This window comes from Sprattus sprattus (genome assembly GCF_963457725.1).
Source record: "Sprattus sprattus genome assembly, chromosome: 1".
In the NCBI taxonomy this organism is placed as follows: Eukaryota; Metazoa; Chordata; class Actinopteri; order Clupeiformes; family Clupeidae; genus Sprattus; species Sprattus sprattus.
The window spans coordinates 70,796,386-70,817,325 of NC_137920.1; positions in this window are offsets into that span (position 1 = coordinate 70,796,386).

Genomic DNA, 20,940 nt, shown 5'->3' on the forward strand with positions numbered 1-20,940 from the left:
ATCTAAACATAAAATAAATCCCACAGAGTGTTTCTGTGTGTCTGTATGTGTGTTTAGGTTATCTTTACGTGTGTGATTAGGTTATGTATATGTATGTGTGTGGTTCTGCAAAGGAATAGAATACAAAGATACTTAGCAATCATACCTATATGCATCTCCCAATATAAAGCTAGCCACCCCACAATAATAATAATAGCATTACTCAACACGTTTGTCATTGAACTAAAATATACCTACATTATTCACTTACTCTATTACACTGTTAAACAGCACAGGTTACGATAAACATGTCACTTACTATTACACTGTTAGACAGCACAGGTTACGATAACCATGTCACTTATTCGCTAAGGTTACGATAAACATGTCACTAATTCGCTAACGAAGATTATATACACATTTATAACATAACCGCGACACCGTCATTAATTAAATATGCACCCACGATCATACAACGCATTTAAACCATCTGTATAACAAACACAGACTGATAGCAGAATAGACTAAACATAACAAAAGGAACATTATTGATACTTACAAGTATCTGAACGCACACAATTTAAACGCAAATCTTTAAACTGTAAATTTACGCCTTAGCAACATTTAAACTGTAAACTTACGCCTTAGCAGCAATACTCATATTCTGGTGTGTTACAAGTATCTGAACGCACACAATTTAAACACGAATCTTTAAACTGTAACCTTACGCCTTAGCAACATTTAAACTGTAAAACTGTAACTGTAAACATTTAAACTTAGCAACAATACTCATATTCTGGGGTTCACTCATCCGCAGGACAAAGACTACAATCCGGCATCGATAGCATTACCTGGTTCGTTGTACTACAACAGTGTCGCAAAGTTTGCGCATGCGGACTCACATCAGGCAGGTCCTCACATTTGGCAGCTACAGCATCTACTGTTTGGGCAAACCTGGATACAGGGCTGTTAACGATGTGTTTTTCACCTGGAAGTCTCTAGAAATCTGGCACCTTATTCAATTTCAAGTTAAATTTAAGAATTCTCCTGAGAACACTTCAGCTGTGTTCAGAGATCTTTTCTGACTATGGGCTTCCGAAGTCCGTAAGAAAACGAAAATTAATTATTATTATTTTTTTTTAAGATCGCCAGGGAAAGTCTCTGAGATCGACAGGTCGATCGTGATCGACGGGTTGGGCACCTCTGGCCTATATTAAATATTTAATGTTTTCAGAACTGTGCAAAAAAAAAATAAAAAATCACCCGCCAGGCCAAATACGGCCCGGCGGGTGATTCTGACAGGCCCGCGAAAGATTACATGATAATTAGAATTTTTTTAATTTTTTTTGCACAGTTCTGAAAACATTAAATATTGCAATGCCCAGTTCTGATTTATAGGGTACTTTCTATTGGGAAGTAGCTGTCCCCAACCCTGACATCTAAATTGCAATGCCTGTAAATAACAGTTTTCAATTTTTTTTTGATTTTTTTCAATGATCTAATTTCAAAGATCTTTATGATTGGGTTTAAACAGAACTTGGAATGTTTAGATTTATTGTGGGTGTAATTTTCAAATAAATAAACTATAATCAATGTATAATTCATGTCACTACAGAAACACAAGAGTTTTAGTCCATTGGCTGAGCCTGTGTTTAAGCCACGACCCTGCATTTTTGACCATGCAGTGACACTGCATCCCAGTCCCTCATGGTTGAATGGTAACTAGCTAAATCCCATAGTTTTTATATAAATGTGTTCCAAAGTCTGAAAATCGACGTGTAACCTTAATAATTGTCACTACTGAAACCCATGTTTTCTTCAATTAAGTAAACCTTTTGGGGTTTCATGCAAAATCTTATGTTTTTATGTGTGTACACCTCTTCAAAGATTTGTTTGCAAGTCGTGTGCTTGCTAGAAGCTAGCTTGCTTGTTAGCTAGAATTGTCACTACCGAAACAGTCACTACTGAAACATATGGTAGTGACCTGATGATTTTGGTAGTGACAAAATGAAAGTAGTTCAATCCCATAATTTTTAAATAAATGTGTTGTGTGGACTAAAGGGCGGCCCAGAGCACCTTTTGGAAGATTTTGGGAGAGAAATGAACATCCATCCAACAGTGCAGTCACTACCGAAACAGTGCAGCACTACCGAAACACTGGATGTTTTGTAAAAAATTAAGTATATTAATCAACTAAAATGTTATGATACTGATTGTATTAATGTATGTTCAATTTCATCAATAGACAACTCTGGAATCAATATGATCAGTATTTTGCATTTTACAAAGAAAAATTGCACTTAGATTTTGATGAATTGTATCAATTGAACTTGAACATTTGGTAAAAATTTCATTTTTATGGATTTCATTGTGAAAACCTTTAAGAAATATTTGTAAAAATACTCTTCAGAGAAGGGAAGGAAACACAATCTGAACAGGTCAATAATAATACTTTTTTACTATAGTAAATCTGATGTTTCGGTAGTGACAATTTTCGGAAGAGGAAAAACATTCCCATCCCATATAGGTGTAACTTATTTAATGTGAGCCGCAGGCTAGATTTGATTTATTTTGTTTCTTTTTACTTTACTTCCAGTCCATGTGTCTCCTTCCCCCTCCCCGGCAAAAAGCCTTGGTGCTGATATGGCCCATTAGTCACTTACCCTGGATAACAGGTCTCTGTATTTTTTGTTCACTATAGTAGCCTACAGAGATTGCAGTGTGCATGTAGCATGTAGTTTGAACTCTTAATTGAGTGTCTTGGATATCACCTGAGTGTCTTGGATATTGTAGTGCATTTACCCTTTATTTAAACACGTGTTATTTAGTGTGCACAAGACCACGTGTATTATAGAGACCTGGCCTGACATCAGTTCTCCTAGTGGCCCATTGCCGAGGTTCCCCAGTCCCCATATTGTGTCTAGGTATTTTTTTTATCTGGTGACCAACCAATTCCACTCTTGTGTACTATTTATAAATAAAGATTATTTTTATACTTAGTCAAAAACTGTTGCAATAGTGTTATTGAGCTCTCCTTCCCCTTAGAAATCTGATATAAACATGACTGACAACTATTTCAATGAATTGTTACATCTACAGTATATCAAGGATTAAACAATTTAAATGGCAGACAAAAAAAATCACGGTGGAATCACACTTCAATGACTTGAATTTTACTGTGTTTAAAATAAATCTTAAACTAGAGCTGTTTACGGCTTAATGCAATTAGATGAAGATATACACATAGTTCATACTGCTCAAAAAAGGCAATCATAACCAATCATTCAAACAGACAAACAGCAACATGGATCTTTATAGTGTTTTATACGTGTAGAACTGGTTACGTTTTTGTTACATAATGTATTAATAACACCAATGAAATTTTGACAAATGCAACTTACTTGACACAAACTGAGTATCTGTCAGGTCCTAAAAGTCTATAAAATAGTCCAAAGTTCATTTAACATTGAATTGGCTTAAGGCCAAAACAATCCTCTTTTTCAGTTTTTTAAGAGAGATCTGTTTAAGTTTCATCCACATCAAGTAAAAAGAACAGTGTAACCTTAAAATGTGTAGGTTTTGTCCATGGTTTGACCTCACTGAATTAAACACCCTTTGTCCTCTGGCCTGCTTGCTGTGGTCTGCTGGGGAATGTGTGCCTGAACTGGTGATTCGAATGGGAGATAGGGCTGAATGATTAATTGCATTTGCAATTAAATCGCGATATGGTAAAACGCGATTTTCTAACCGCAACGTCCGCGATTACAACGTGGTTTAAAAAAAAGATGGAACATTTTGCACACAGTGATTAAAGCAGCATAACGAATCAATTGCTAATCGCTAACGAGATGCCAGTGGCTTAAACTAGCGAAATCTCTTGAAATGTGCTTTGGCACTATGACAAACTTGTTAGTCAACAACTGTCCTAACACAGTCAAACATCAAGCAAGTGCAACACATACGGCAATCAAGCTACTTACTAGTTCGGCAGACAGTAAAAACCGGGCCGCTTCAGGCACACCTACATAACGCAGTCATTTGCCTACGGACCCTGGTATGGCAATGGCACGGAGGCGATTCTCCATATTAAAAGTCATTGTAGCGCCCCAATTTTTTCAAAGCTGTTATTTTAAGGTAAAACTGCTTATCCTAACCCTAACCCTGAAGTACAATTACTGCATAAGGCCACTTTAAAAAGTGCATGCCTTGTGTTTATACTTGACTTTGTTTAAACTACTTAAATGCACAGTGGCAAAGCCACCGATTTTTTTCTGAAATAAGCAGTTCAATAAAAATGTAAAATGTGGGAAAGAATATTTCACACTAAATGTATCTAATATTGTGTGATGGTTATATTTAAATAATTCAGTACATTTTGTTGGAAAAAAAAAGAGGATAAAATGAAAAAAAAAATCGCATATCAAATCGCTATTAGATTATTTTCCCAAATCGTTCAGCCCTAATGGGAGACGTGATTAAGTCCCAATTGTAGTTTGACGGGGTGCGACTCCATCAGAGCACAACTTGAACCAACCACCACCCTGGCAGCAAACAGATGTGAGCTTCAAGCAGATAAAGCAGAACTCTACTTTGCAATGTGAACAGGTAATGTTTTTACACAGTAGTGTGTTGTGCTCTACAAGTGTCCAACAGGTGGGACAGGCACGCACTGAGGGGGAATATGCTCCAGGAACACTCTCAAAGGTTATGTATCTACAGTTTAATAACACTTTCAGCTTTGGATCCATGCAGTCCTGGTTGCCACATTTGGCAGAGCATGGGTATGGTCCTTTCCATTCCTTCAGGCAATTCCAGCAGAAGTAAAAGTTTGTCCCCTTCTCCTTAGAGCAAATGAGGCAGTGCACACACAGATTTGTTTCGTTTCCTCTCTCCACAAGGGTGTAACAGGCAGGACACTTAAGAGAAACAGAGTAACACATCAGATAGACAACATGGCAAGTAAAAGCAAGTGACTCATGTGATGGGAGGACTATATATCTACCTCCCCACCGCTCTCTTCAAACAAATGACTGTTCTTACATGTGATGAACTGAACTGAATACTGCTTTTTCCTACTTTGTCCTTTATGAGATCACTTTATGTGAGTGTGGAAGTCAACCAGAAGTTTGTAGTATTTAGTGTTAGCATTTTAACACTTCCTGGTTCCAAATCAAAAATCCTGATGGAAAGATGAAAGGGTTTTTCGCAAAAATCGGCTAAAATAAGGTGTGAGCGAAACAACGCCAGTACAAAACTGTAGCAAACTGTTTGGACAGTTACAATTTAGTTATCAGTCTGTCTTTTGTAACTGACTGTTGTCTTGCCTCATAAAAAAAAGATCTTGCAACAAATATGTTAGAACAGAAAAAAGATGGAATACATTATGGCGCTTGCCTCAGGCAGCATGTGCCATCACTTGTTGGGAAATCTATAGCAATCACAGTCAGACAATAAAAATGAAAAACCTTTGAAGCAAACTTTACATATTATCCCTTATAGAACAAACAATTTAAGAGCTTTAAAACAACCAACAACTTCAAAAGAAGTATTGTCATGTCAGGTCTATAGGCTGATTTAATCAACACTGTATCAATCCAAAGTGGACACATTTATTGGTTAGAGGGGCTGTTCTTAAATGATTGTGAAAATGGCAAAATACAAGCTATAATATCAAAATATAATATCAACAGGAATCAAATCAAATCACACTTTAAATTAGTTGTTACTGTTGAAGGTTTTTACATCACACCTATATCAAGGATTTAACAACTTACAAGGATTAAACAATCACAGTGGAATCACACTTCAATGACTGGAATGGTACCGGTTTAAAATAAATCTTAAAATAGGGCTGTATCCCCAAATGCAGTAAGACAAATTATCTTAACTGCGTAAAATACAGGCAAGCGTCAATTATTGGCCAAATTCAGCGTTGTCATGTTTACATTCAATCTCGTGAGTGACTCTGGAAGAAACGTAAGCTCCCACAAAAAGCATTTAAGCTTTACTTACTTACTTACTAACTCTGTAGAACTAATTTAAACTTCTGAAATAGTGTTGTACTTTTGCGTGTACCTTATAGTGTGGAACACTTAGTGGCACAACGAATATTTAATTTTGACTAAAAGTTCTGTCGGATTTGTTCTCTCCAAGATGAAGTTTGACATAATTTTAAACTGTTATTTCAAACACACAGCTAGCATTATGTAATGTAAATCCGATTACCCTGGTCGTTTAGACCATATATATATATATATATATATATAAAGGCTAGATTTCTCGTCCACGTTCCTGGCCAACAGAGTCAAACGTCTGCACATGGCGGCCATCTTGCTCCAGTCAGCTCGCTCACCCATAACATTGTGTTGGTAGAGGTCTGTTCTTTTTAAAATAACCATCACTTGCTCAATTTTCAACAGATTTTTAAACGGGTTGGTTTATTATAAACGTCTGAGATGTAGTTATGCCACTGCATACTTATGAATAATTATGTTATTTAAAAAAATATATATATTCAAAAAAGCATCCAGATTTATAACCACGTTAATTACGTTTGTAAGAAACCAACCCATTTGTAAATCAGTTGAAAATTGAGCAAGTTATGGTTATTAACCAACACAATGAATGAGCGAGCTGACTGGAGCAAGATGGCCACCATTTGAGGACGTTAGACTCAGTTGGACGAGACATCTAGCCTTTATATATATCTATGATACAGACCTATGTCAATATGAAAGGCACTCGTTGAGAAATTGGGCGGGAGAATAACGCGATTTGGTGAGGAAGGCCGCCTTCCGTAGTTGCGTTTACAGTTTAACTTAAACAAAGTTGAATAAGATCAAAATGTTGTATTTCCACGGACAATAGTACAATTACAGTACCGTTATAATAAATGTCTTCATTTTTAATACATAACATACATAAACATGCCATTGTTTTGGGGTGTTTAAGTGAATAGACTGCACCTACAACTGAATCAGGTCAAAGAAATCCCACAAAATACCCAAATGAAACAGAAATAACACTAGTTAAACGTTTTCCTGTCAATACATATTGTGAAAAAGTTATTTGTACAGAAATTAGACCGGTATATGTCAAAGCAGGAGGAATGCATATTATTACCTCGAAACTCAACGCGGTGGAACCAAGTGGGAGTTGAACAAAGTGGGAGTGTCCGATAATCAACGCAGGCAAAAACGTATTCATGAATCGTGTCACCGTAAACACTAATAGAAATATTTAGAAATACGTTTCATTGCGGTGTTAAACGTCGTACAAGTTAAAAAGGACAAATATCTCTCTTGAAAACCGTTAGCTTGGGTAAGCTTATACATAACGTTAATCTATAAATAGATTTAGCATATCGATTTTTTTAACAAACTGTCAGATAACTGACGCAGCTACGCTACATGTATTTAGCAAACTATACCGTATACCCCCTAAAAAGGCATATTATCAGTTCTTACTAATTATTCAAACAGACAAACAGCAACATGGATCTTTATATTTTTTCTCCAAAATGTTGTTACATTATGTGGAAGAAATGCAACTCACTTATGGAATATAAACTGAGTATCTACCTAAATAATACAAAAATTGCAGGCTTTCACAAAATATATATTCATGAAATATTTTCATTTTTAAAGCACAATTTGGCTTTACAGACTGATACACTATTTACGCCTCTTTGGGGGTGTGTGTTGAACTTATGAGTTCTAGTTTGACGGGGTGAGACTCCATTAGCGCACATATTGTACCAATCATTATTATTAATCATGACGAAACAGATTTGATTTTAAAGCAGAGAAAGCAGACCGGCCAACCTTGAAGAAAGTTTTTAGCACCAGGGGAGTTTCAGTTTGGCAGGGGCTTTGCACACGGTCAATTCCCCACTCACCCATATCATCTTGTTATTCAACATAATAAATCAGCGGTGAAGAAAACAATACAATCATATTTTCTTGACAAGAATTCCATAAATGAAAAGAGATCTTTACATTTTGCACTTCTAAAGAATATATTTATACATGAATATTTATATTTATATACACTACCGTTCAAAAGTTTGGGGTCACCCAGACAATTTCATGTTTTCCATGAAAACTCACACTTGTATTTATCAAATGAGTTGCAAAATGAATAGAAAATATAGTCAAGACATTGACAAGGTTGGAAATAATGATTTTTATTTCAAATATTAATTTTGTTCTTCAAATTTTGCTTTCGTCAAAAAAGGATTCGTTTGCAGCAGTTACAGCATTGGAGACCTTTGGCATTCTAGCTGTTAATTTGTTGAGGTAATCTGTAGAAATTTCACCCCATTCTTCCTGAAGCACCTCCCACAAGTTGGATTGGCTTGATGGGCACTTCTTGCGTGCCATACAGCCAAGCTGCTCCCACAACAGCTCGATGGGGTTGAGATCTGGTGACTGCGCTGGCCACCCCATTACAGACAGCATACGAGCTGCCTGCTTCTTCCCTATATAGTTCTTGCATAATTTGGAGATGCGCTTTGGGTCATTGTCCTGTTGTAAGAGGAAATGGTCTCCAATCAAGCGCTCTACACAGTTGTAGAGTTGCAAAATGGAGTGATAGCCTTCCCTATTTAAAATCCCTTTTACCTTGTACAAATCTCTCACTTTACCAGCACCAAAGCAGGCCCAGACCATCACATTACCTCCACCATGCTTGACAGATGGCGTCAGGCACTCTTCCAGCATCTTTTTACCTGTTCTGCGTTTCACAAATGTTCTTCTGTATGATCAAAACACCTCAAACTTTAAATTCGTCCTGAACACTTTTTTCCAATCTTCCTCTGTCCAATGTCTGTGTTCTTTTGCCCATATCAATCTTTTCTTTTTATTGGCCAGTCTCAGATATAGCTTTTTCTTTGCAACTCTGCCTATAAGGCCAGCATCCAAGAGTCACCTCTTCACTGTAGAAGGTGACACTGGCGTCTTGCGGCTACCATTTAAAAAGCTGCCAGTTGAGGAACTGTGAGGCATCTATTTCTTAAACTAGACACTCTGATATACTTGTCTTCTTGCTGAGTTGTGCACCGGGGACTCCCTCTCCCTTTCTACTCTGGTTAGAGCCTGTTTCTGCTGTTCTCTGAAGGGAGCAGTACACACCGTTGTAGGAAAGGTCAGTTTCTTTGCAATTTCTCGCATGGAATAGCCTTCATTTCTAAGAACAAAAATAGACTGCTGAGTATAACCAAACCCACAAATGTGATGCTCCAGATACACTAGCTCAAATGAAGGCCAGTTTTATAGCTTCTCTCACCAGCAAAACAGTTTTCAGCTGTGCTAACATAATTGCACAAGGGTTTTCTAGTCATCCATGAGTCTTCTAAGGCGATTAGCAAACACAATGTACCATTAGAACACCGGAGTGATAGTTGCTAGGAATGGGCCTCTATACACCTATGTAGATATTTCATTAAAAACCAGATATTCCCACCTACAATAGTCATTTACCACATCAACAATGTAGAGAGTGTATTTCTGATTAATTTAATGTCATCTTCTTAGAAAAAAACAGTGCTTTTCTTTGAAAAATAAGGACATTTCTAAGTGACCCCAAACTTTTGAACGGTAGTGTCAATTGTGGGTTTATTGGAAGCTCATTCTGCATGTTATGCGTTAAATGAGTAAAAAAAAATAACGCATCCTGAAATTAAATCATAACGCATAATATATTACAGCTGTGAAAAATAACGCGTTAACGCGTTATGATTTAATTACAGGATTAATGCGTTATTTTTTTAACTCATTTAACGCATAACATGCAGAATGAGCTTCCAATAAACCCACAATTGACCGTTCGCGAAACTCCTCCCCAGAGCGGCCCTCGTCCAATCCTTCCTGAGCAACCTCTACTAAGAGAAGAGGGTCAGAAAATGTTGAGGTCTGAGGAGCACGGTGAAACAGTGTTCATACGGGACTTGTAGATCTGACACAAGGTACCCTGAGATTTGAGAGCGACACTTCGACTTTTTACGCATTTCTAAAGCATTATTTTAATATTTGTAGCATTTTGTGAACGGGCAACCTGCTCCTGAGTATCCCAAGGTATGCATAAGGCAATAACCTGTGATTTGATACAACGCCATATCATTAAATAAGGATCAACATTTTAAATGTATTAATGTCCAATATGGAATAGCAAAGATTACTGCTGAGTTGCAGCACCATTGTTTTTGTTTTTTATGAAGGGAACCTGTGATTAATTTGATTAAAAATTGTAATCATTTCACAGCCCTATATATTATATATTAGTGGTGGCCCCGTTAACGTGCTGCGTTAACGCGAGACTCTTATCGGGCGGTATAAAAATATCGCCGTTAATCTATTTTCAAAGTTGGTTTGGTAGCTCAGTCTATACTAAGCAAGCTATGATGCAGTGGCGTCTCTGCAGGGAGGCCAGGGGTGCCCCGCGCCCCCGTAGACATGTCCCTGGCCACCCCCTGCTGAAATAAAAAAAAAATATGAAATGTATTATGATTTTACACCCGAGCGCCAAAAGTGGTACTAATGCGACGCAACGTTCTACACCGGTAAATTAAAGCGGCGCAGCCAATCCCTGTAGTTTGCAATGTGTGGTGCTTGTTGGAGAGAGGAGCTATGATTGAAATGTTTGGCTCGCTCCCTTTCATTAATGGATCGCTGGGTCTTAAGAGGAGCTGGTAGTCTGCCTGTGCCTGTAGTGGTAACGATAGTGATCATATACAACTGTCTACCGCATGGGTCGGGAACCTATGGCTCGCGAGCCACCACTGGCTCTTTTGCTGACAGCCGGGGCTCTCGGACGAAATGGGTTGGAGAAAAATACGGAGAAAAAAAACGTGTAATCAAGGGATCAGCCTAAAAGGCTTAAAAAACAGTCAATACTAGTTATATTAAAATGACAAGGCTTCGTGGCAAATACGTAGGTCTATCGGAGTTATTTAATTTAACTTTCCACCTCACTTGACTCCGTAACCATAGCCTGCAAAATATTGTTACATTCGCGGCTGGTTGCCATGCCAATATCTAACAAAATCACAGATTTGCCTACATTTCCGTCAACAAGAAAACTTCCATTGTTAAAGTTGATAGGCTAGAGAAAAATATCGAAAAGGAAAAAAATGTATTGTGCATCTCTGGTGTTTCTATCGGCGATTTCGAAATAGAGGTTGCCGACCTGACCTCGTCTGTCATCTGGGTGGGCAAGTTCAAATCACTGAACGATCAGCTGGAAGGAATTGCACGTCAGCGAGCACAGCTTGCGGGCGAACACAAGTGGACTGACATGGGAAAGCTTCCATCTCAAGACGAACTGCTTCTAAAAACTTGGAATGAACTGCCCATTACATATCGCACATTGCAATATGCTAGTATTGCTGCGTTACCCATGTTCGGTTCCACTTATGCATGCGAGAAATCTTTCTCACATATGAAAAATATAAAGACGAACCTGCGCTCGCGTTTAAACGACGAAAGCCTCAATGCTTTCATGAAGCTTCACCTCACTGAATAAGTCGCATTAATCTTTGGTAGGCCTAATGTTCAATTTCGAGTGTTGTGTTGTCAACGTTGTTAACTTCATGTCGTTGTTACGCTGTAACGTTGTTAACTTCTGTCATTTCCCTTTGCCATTTACATTTCAAGTTACTAGAACAATAACTTTTATAACTAGTAGAAAATGTATTTAAAAAACTCTGTTGAATAAAAGTAACTGTTAGTTAAATATCCAAACTTTTTCTTGTAACTGTCTTTTTGTGGCTCTTCTGAGATAAAAAAAAAAAAATAAATGGTAAAAGTGGCTCTCCAGGCAAAAAAGGTTCCCGACCCCTGGTCTACCGGCTGAGCTGGTGATTTTTCTGCCACATGAAGGCAGAGAAGAAGGAAAAATAACCACAGCGTTTTTGTCAAGAACCAAAAGATGAAAATATCCTATGCCTGTTGACCTTCCCAAATGTTATGTGTTTACAAATTGTAATAGATGAACTGAACGAACTTGATTTCACGACGACAATAATTTGTGTGGGTCATACAGTCTTTCAAGGTCACTTTATTAATTCCAGGATAAAAAAAGAGACAGTTCTCAGACATCCCAAGTCTCCCGAAAGTTCCGGGAGTCTCCCGCATATTGATAACGACTCCCAGATGCCCGCAATTTACATAAAATCTCCCGGAATCTAGAGCGAGCAAGCAAGACCGTGCACACGAGACAGACGGGCTCCAAACCGCGTTAGAATCTGTGTAGTGCGCGCACGACAGAGAGGGAGAGGGGCCTAGTGACTGTGCGTGTGTGAGGCAGTGTGCGTGTGTGCCTCAGGAGCATCCTGATTGGTCTGTTTCGGTATGTCAACCAATCAATTTTCAGTGTGGGCGGGCTTTTATCTCTTCTCCCGAACCGAATTGATCAGTTCAGTGTACCTAAGAACAGGGACACTATGGGACAGGGAGAGTGCCCCCAAAAAAGAAAATATTAGACATTTTACAACAGACCATACAAAGGTGTACCCCTGTCTTATAAAAGTAAATCACAATGGCAGTCTTGCACGCTGTACTATCTGTAACAGTGATTTCAGAATTGCCCATGGTGGGTTAAATGACTGTAAAAGAGATGTTGAGGTGAGTTCAACAAGTTTCATTTCATGTCCATATTATTCATGTCGGCTAGTTGCCAGGGCTACATGAAAACAACAATTCAAATGAGCCATTTTAATCTAGATTAATTCCAAGATTCCAGTGAGATTAATCTAGATAATTTCTTTTTATCTATGCCCACAACTAATAAAGCTCCTAATAAAGTATCCATCTAACTACTTCCAGTGGCACTTGCTCTTGACTGCTTTGCCTCATAGCTTGGCAACTTGGCCATTTTGAGTAACGCATCACTGAAGCCTTCCATGTGAAAGACAGTCCCCTTTGCATCAAGGCTCACCTTTCTTGTCACCAAGGCGCTTATCATGTCAGTGCTGGGGGTGGCTCTGTATTGGGTCTTGTTTTTGGTAACGAGGCTGAAAATTGTCATCTGAAGTCATGATTATTTTACACCTGCAAGGCTGGTCGGTTGACTGCAATAGTAGGAATGATTTGCTACGTTAGCAGTCCGTAGTCAAACACCTTTGCAATGGTCACTTTGGTTAGAACAGGGTGTCTCGGTGGCGTTTGAGTTAACGTTACCGCAGCTAAATTAGCCTACTCCATCAGTTATTCACACCGTGAGCCGTCCCGTAACCAGGCTAATCACGAGTATGCTAGCTACTACGGCTAACTTTTCATACAAATGTATCTGAAGAATATACCCCTTGCAATGCATCATCTTGTTAAGTTACCAAACACATGTTATAACGTTTAACATGCTAACATTACGGTCACATTAATGTGCTTGATTATTACTCCCCAACTTCCCATTGTACCTCAGCAATGCATTACGCCTCAGTGGATAATAAAGTAGCAGTGTAGTAGTATCAGTGGATGTTGAGTGAGTGAGAGTACTATTTCAGGTCGGGGAGGGTTACAGAACCACAGGCACAAGGTCGTAGCATCAGGTCCAATCTGAGGGATGTAGTTTAAATAAATGTACGGTATAGGTTTATATTGATTGATTCTTTTTTTTGCATAGTTTCAGCTGGCATTTCGTACCTGTGTATTTTGACTAAGAATTGCGTTGTTGGTACACAAAATGCGTGGAGGTTGGCAGGTCTGCTTTGGTGCAATGTGGACAGGTAATTTTTTTACACCATATTGTCCAACAGGAGGGACAGGCACATTCTTAATGTAAAGTACTCCAGGAAAATTTTGTAAGGTTATGTCTTTACAATTTCATAACACTTTCAGCTTTGGATCCACGCAGTCCTTGGGCCTCATTCTCGATCATTTTCTGAAATTCTTCTGTAATGTTTCTTACCGACTTCGTAAAAACAACGTAAGAGAAACACCTCCGCCGTATTCCTGGACACTTGAAAATGCGTTCATAAGCAGCTGAAGTTATCAGGCCTGGGTTTTCAGGCACACATGCAGAGTGCAGGTCAGGTGCAACAAAAGAGTTTATTCTCAGCAGGCTAGCTAGCCAGATCTACACACTAGGAAACACCGCTAGGTTAGCAAAGTTTGTAACCTAACAGGCTCAATTTAACAAAGTACATTCCACAGTAGTCCCACAAATAAGTCTTCCTAAAAGAAGAGGGAACAAGAGAAGTTTTACTCACAAAACTCCATGACAGAGTGAAGAGGGAAGAACACCCAGTGCTTAACTCCCCCTTTCCCCACACCAGCCTCGTAGACCAGCAAGGGCAGGATGACACCATCGGCCAAGTTGTCTACTACATCGAGAGATGACGAAAGCCATCTAAGAATGAAAGAGCAAACGAGCCCTCCAGTGTGTGTTAGCTACTAAAACACTGGGACAAGCTGGTTATCCACGATGGTTTACTGTGCAAGGCGAGAAGAGACCAAAACACAAACAGACGACTTTTTCTCTTTGTGGTGCCCAACTCTCTCAAGGCTCAAGTGCTCGATGGGATTCATGATGCAGCTGGTCATCAAGGGAAGAGCCGAACGCTGTCTCTAGCAAGGCAGAGATTCTTCTGGGTCGGCATGAAAAGAGACATTGTTGATCATGTGAGGAGTCCATGGATGTACTCATTTCCAAAATGGCTCATGCATTCCCATGCAAGAATCAATCCGCCAAGCAAGTGGCTCGAAGACTTTGGAATGACTTCTTTCTACGTTTTTCCGAAGAGAATTCATTCTGATCAAGGATCGAATTTTGAGAGCAAGCTGATCAAGGAGCTGTTGACTCTTTCAGGCGTTGAAAAGTCTCCCACAACACCGTACCACCCCATGGGAAATGGCGTGGTTGAAAGATTCAACAGGACTCTCGGATCCATGATAAGTACGCTGCCTCCTAAGTCCAAAGCCAAATGGCCTCAGATGCTACAGCTACTCACCTTCTGCTACAATTGCACAGAGCACGAGACAACAGACTTTGCACCTTTCTATCTCATGTTTGGCAGAGTCCCTCGTCTCCTAGTTGACATCCTGTTCCAACATGTACTTCCTGATGACGTGGTTGTAAAGCACAATGAGTTTGTGTCACGCCTGAGGAAAGATCTACGTGAAGCGGTTCAGATTACACAGAAACACAGTCAGAAAAAGCAGACTTGACACGCCCGGCTCTACAACAGGAAGTTCAAGGGTTTGGCAGCCTGGCGAGAGGGGGGGTGGGGGCGAGACCCCCCGGGTTGCTAGGCTACGGGGGTTAGAGTGGGGGAGTTCGAGTGAGTTCTGAGAGACGTGAGCCACGGTTTTTGAATGCTCCTGTGAACTTGCTAAATAAACAAGTTAATAAGACCTTGACTCTTGGTGGGATATTACATTGGTGTCAGAAGTAAAAACTACATCGGGAAAGTGATTAGGGAAGACCGAGGGTGCACCCTGCACTATTAGTTAGTAACAAGTTTAGTTTAGGCTAGTCAGATTGTTGTTAGCAAGACGGAGGGAAAATGTTTACAGCTCGTGATATGTCTGGGGAAATGAGCGACAGAGACGGAGCCAGAGCAAAGGAATGGACGTTTGGTGACTTAAAAAGGGAGCTGCGGCGGCTGGAGGACAGCAGAGGCCACCTTCGGGGCACGATGGAAGCCATGGCGTCTGAAGCTGGCTTTAACGGACGAGGGCCGGCTCGCTTGCCAAAGTTGGAGGGGAGCGCAGCCACCAACGTCACCTCTGGCGCGGGAAGCTCGGATGTAAACAAAGATGGCGGCGCCCAGTCCTCAACTGCAGGGGTAGCAGCTAGCTCCGTGAAGACTCCAAAGTACAACGGGAAGGTGAGCTGGGAAGCTTTTCATGCGCAATTCGAACTGCTTGCTAAGTCACAGAACTGGTCACAAGAGACTAAAGCGTTACAATTGGCAATGTGCCTTACGGACGAGGCTTTAGCATGCTTGCTGCTCTTACACGTGGATGGGAGAGAGAGCTACGGCGCACTGGTGGGGGCTCTCCAGCGACGGTTTGGGAACTTTACGGGAGCGGAGCTCCTCCGCAATAAACTAAATAACAGATACAGAAGACAGGGCGAGCCGCTACGGCAATTAGCCAATGACATTGAGAGCCTTACCCGCAGAGCATATAGCAGCATGCCACCGGCTGTACAAAGCGAGTCAGCCCGCGACCGGTTCATGCAAGCCCTTTCACCACCCGAGCTGCGTGTGGAGGTGCAGCTGACACACCCACAGTCGCTGCAGGAGGCGTTGGAGAGGGAGACTGTCCGCGCCTTCACGCCCACACAGGAACACAGTCCTCAAGTCAGAGCAGCAGTGGGGGCTCCGCAAACGCCAGCATGGGCAGCGGAGCTGACAGAACTGGTGCGGCAGCCTCCCTGGGCACTCAACGGCGCCCTGACCACACTAGACTGTGCTGGGGCTGAGGGAAACCCGGCCACCTGTTACGTTCATGCCCCAAAGCACCCAGATACCAGGGAAACGACCCAGGGTCCGCATAGAGGGGACAACACGGACCACGAACCACTGTCCCCCACACCCACCCTCAGGCACGGCTGGCCCGATGGCGGTTGCGGTAGTGGGCCGAACTTCAATTGGGGACCTCTGCCACATTCCAGTCACTGTGGAGGGGGTAACGTGCGTGGCGCTGGTTGACACCGGCTCTACAGTGACATTAGTGCGGCCCGATGTGCTCCCCAGGCAAACTGTGTTGGAGCCAACCGCAGTCCACCTGCGGACGGTGACGGGGGAATTGTCACCCATGAAAGGCAAAGGAACACTGGCATTTGTGGTGGGTGGTAAAACAGTGCACCAACCGGCCTGGGTGGCGTCAGTCCAAGACCCCTGCGTTCTCGGACTGGACTTTTTGAAGAATACAGGCTGCCTGCTGGACCTTGCAGAGGCCACCCTGTGCTTTCCAGGGGAACGCCCTGTCAACATGGCTCCACCCCCCTTGGGCTTCAACCCTGCAACACCCCAGGTAACCACTGTGTCAGCAAACACCACTGAAGCCAACAATAACCCCTGCGTCCCCCACCCCCCCACTCACAGCTGAATAGAGGCATGTTACAGCCCACGCTACCCAGAACACACCAGCCACTACCCCCCTCACCTCACTTAGCCGCCCCACCTTCGCCACAGTCTGCACATGCCATACAGACCCCTAAGAGCTGGGCCCCTGACCCATTAGCAGCCCAGCTCCCCCAAACGGAGGAGGGAAGTGTTGTGTCGGCAGTACGCGGCATATGGCGACAGAACTGTTCTCATTTAGACCCCCAACAGAGTGAAGAATTGAAGAACAAACCGGGGCCACTGGCAGTTCAAAGTCTTACCCTTTGGCCTTTGCAATTCACCAGCCTCATTTGAAAGCCTGATGGACAAAGTGCTGTCAGGAATCCCCCGGCGTGAGTGGGTGGTGTGCCTGGACGACATTCTCGCCCACGGCCCCACTTTCCAGGCAGCTCTCCAGTCTCTGCGGCATGTTTTGGAGCGCATAGCAGCAGCAGGCCTCAAACTCCACCCGGAAAAGTGCCACTTCATCCAGGGAGAGGTGTCATTCCTTGGGCACAGGCTGGGAAGAGATGGCATCGGCACCATGGATGAAAAGGTACGAGCGGTCAAAGACTGGCCCACAACAACGGACCAGCAACAGCTGAAAAGCTTCCTGGGCTTAGCCTCTTATTACAGGAGGTTCGTGAGGGGGTTCTCCTGTGTGGCTGCACCGCTGTTCAGACAACTGCACAAAGGCCAGGACTTTGCATGGACCAGCGAGTGTCAAACAGCATTCACCTCACTCAGAAGGCGCTGGGGGAGGCTCCTGTCCTGGCTCCGGCTGACCCCTCCCTCCCGTTCATTCTGGACTGTGACGCGAGTGGCCAGGGAACGGGCGGGGTGCTGGCACAGCTAAGCCCAGAAGGTGAGAGAGTGGTGGCGTATTACAGTAAGACTTTTAACAAACACGAACGCCGCTACTGTGTCACACGCAGAGAGCTCCTAGTAGTGTTATCGTCCATCCGCCACTTTAAATACTACCTCTGTGGGCTACCGTTCACCGCCAGGACGGACCATTCCGCCCTCCAGTGGCTCATGTCCTTTAAAGAGCCGGAGGGCCAGGTAGCACGCTGGATGGAGGAGCTACAGTCTTATGACTTTAAAGTGGTGCATAGAGCCACTCCAACGCCGACGCCCTGTCCCGTCGACCCTGCACTGAAGAGGGTTGCCGCCACTGCGACCAGAAGGAGACACGAGACAGGGAGTTACAGGGTCAGGAGGCAGCCGTTGTCAGCCGGGCCACGGTGGCGGTGTGCTGTGAGCTCACCGAAGTCTCAGCGACGCAGTGGAGACAACAGCAGGAGGCCGATACGGGCATACAGCCCGTGCTCCAGTGGGTGGAGATGCAGTCACGGCCACCATGGGTGGAGGTGACACCACTCTCCACAGCGACAAAAGGGCTGTGGGCAAAGTTCCAGGCCCTGCGGCTCTCAGATGGGGTGCTACAGCGAGCCTGGAAGGATCCAGCGACAGGAGAACTGAGGTGGCAGTTGGTGGTTCCCAGAGCAGAGAGACTGACCGTGCTGAAGTGCGGTGCATGGGGCCACGGGGGCCGGTCACTTTGGGGTCACCAAAACTCTCCGTCGCCTACAGCAGAGCTTCTACTGGGGGCAGTTCAGGAGGGATGTGGAGGACTTTTGCAGGTGGTGTGACAGCTGCACTGCGAAGAAAGGCCCCCCTGAACAGTCCCATGCCCAGCTCAAACAGTTCCCGGTCAGCGCACCCATGGAAAGACTGGGGGTGGATATTGTCGGTCCACTTCTGCTCACCGACAGCGGAAACAGGTATGTGCTGTCAGTCATGGACTACTTCACAAAGTGGCCTGAGGCTTACGCTCTTCCTAACCAGGAGGCAGAGACAGTGGCAGAAGCCTTGCTAGAAGGCATGGTCTGCCGCTTTTGGACGCCCCAAACCATACACAGCGACCAGGGGCGAAACTTTGAGACACGAGTGTTCGCCGACCTGTGTCATAGAATGGGCATAGAAAAAACTCGCACTACCCCACTGCATCCGCAGAGCGATGGCTTAGTAGAGCGCTTTAACAGGACCCTGATCCAGCAGCTGGCCATCATCACCGCCAAACATCAACGCGACTGGGACAAGCGCCTCCCACTTGTGCTGATGGCCTGCTGGTCCGCCGTCCAAGAATCTACGGCTTGTACGCCAGCCCTGCTCATGCTGGGCAGAGAGCTCCACACCCCACCAGCAACGGCCTTTGGCCTCCCTCCTGATACCCCAGCTGTGCCCCGAGGACGAGAATATGCCAGGAGACTGCAGGACCACATAGAGACAGGCCATGACTTTGCACGTGTGCAGCTGCAGGGCGCAGGGGCGAGACAACGTAGAAACTACAATCTACACTGCAAGGGCCGCCACCTGGAGCCGGGAGAGCTGGTTTGGGTCTACTGCCCACAGAGGAAGAAAGGTCGTTGCCATAAGCTGGACAGTGACTGGGTGGGGCCCTGTAGAGTGCTGGAACGACTGGGGGAGGTGGTATACAGAGTACAGCTGCCTCCACGTGGAGATGCTAACCCCCAGCTCCCTCACAGGCCCTCACAGACCCCCACCCAACAGCCCCCACCCAGACACTACACTTCCGGTACTCACACCGCTGGAAGTGCCACGGGCCCTACACACCCCCACGACCGGGCACACAGATGAACACCCAGACACTCACACCACACCCCCCTCCCCGCGAGACCCCCCGAGTTGCTAGGCTACGGGAGTTAGAGTGGGGGAGTTCGAGTGAGTTCTGAGAGACGTGAGCCACAGTTTTTGAATGCTCCTGTGAACTTGCTAAATAAACGAGTTAATAAGACCCTGACTCTTGGTGGGATATTACAATATATTTGATGATCCATTGTCCAGGTAACAACTTCAATTTGTTGTTTTGATTTTAAGATTTATATCTCGTGGTGAAAATTATTATAATTATTATACTGGAAACTTATAATGGTGGCTAGGCTAGCATTTTCGCTCTATACTGACTAGCCAGTAACATCGTGTTGCATGCTACCTGCAGTACCCCTTTTCCACCCCACGAGTGTAATGTCTATGATACTTTATGATAAGTGCTGATCTGCGCGATATTCTGGATGGAGTATTGTTTGAAACTGTATGCTGTGTGTCATTGTGTCATATGACATTGAGTTTATTTATGTATCTACTGTTATATATTAGTGATTTTGATATCATTAATTTGATATATTTCTATACTATATTATCTCAAAGATAATCTTAATGCAATTAGAATGAATATAATAATGAATGCTATTAATATTATAAGCCAGTGCAGGCGGACCAAAGCAATGCCCCATTTATTTTATATATGCAATGATCCATTGTCCAGATCCAGTGTCCAGAAATTAAGAACAGCTTCATCCATCCTGAGTGTCCAAGTACTTAAAGAGCAGCAAACACAACGCAGGTTACATGTGCACGAGATGGCTCTCCCTTCATCCTGCTGTGACTCGTCTCCTAGAAACCTGGCCTGCTCTTACCTCATATTTTAGGTCCCTTGGAGAAAACTGTCTGATACTGAGGAGAATGTTTGAGGATGAAGTAAAAACCGACACTGCTGATATTTACCTGTGCTTTTTTTGTGTGTTTTCGATCAACTTGTTAAGAAGCTAGATTTAACAGATGTGTCCTCAGTGTGCCAGGCTCAAATGCCTTTGTAGAGAGGATCTTCTCACTAATGAATAAATGGTCAGATTAAAAAAAACAGATGCAGCACAGAGCTGATCAGGTTAGGACAATGGTTGGTTAAGGCCTAAAGTTGTTCACTGTGTGTGGCATATGGTTATAGTCTAAACTTGTAATAATTGTCTTGACTATAACTATGAACAATACATCCAAGTACTGTAGTTGTTTGCCAAAATTACACTGAAATTAATAGGTTTATGGTGGCTAAT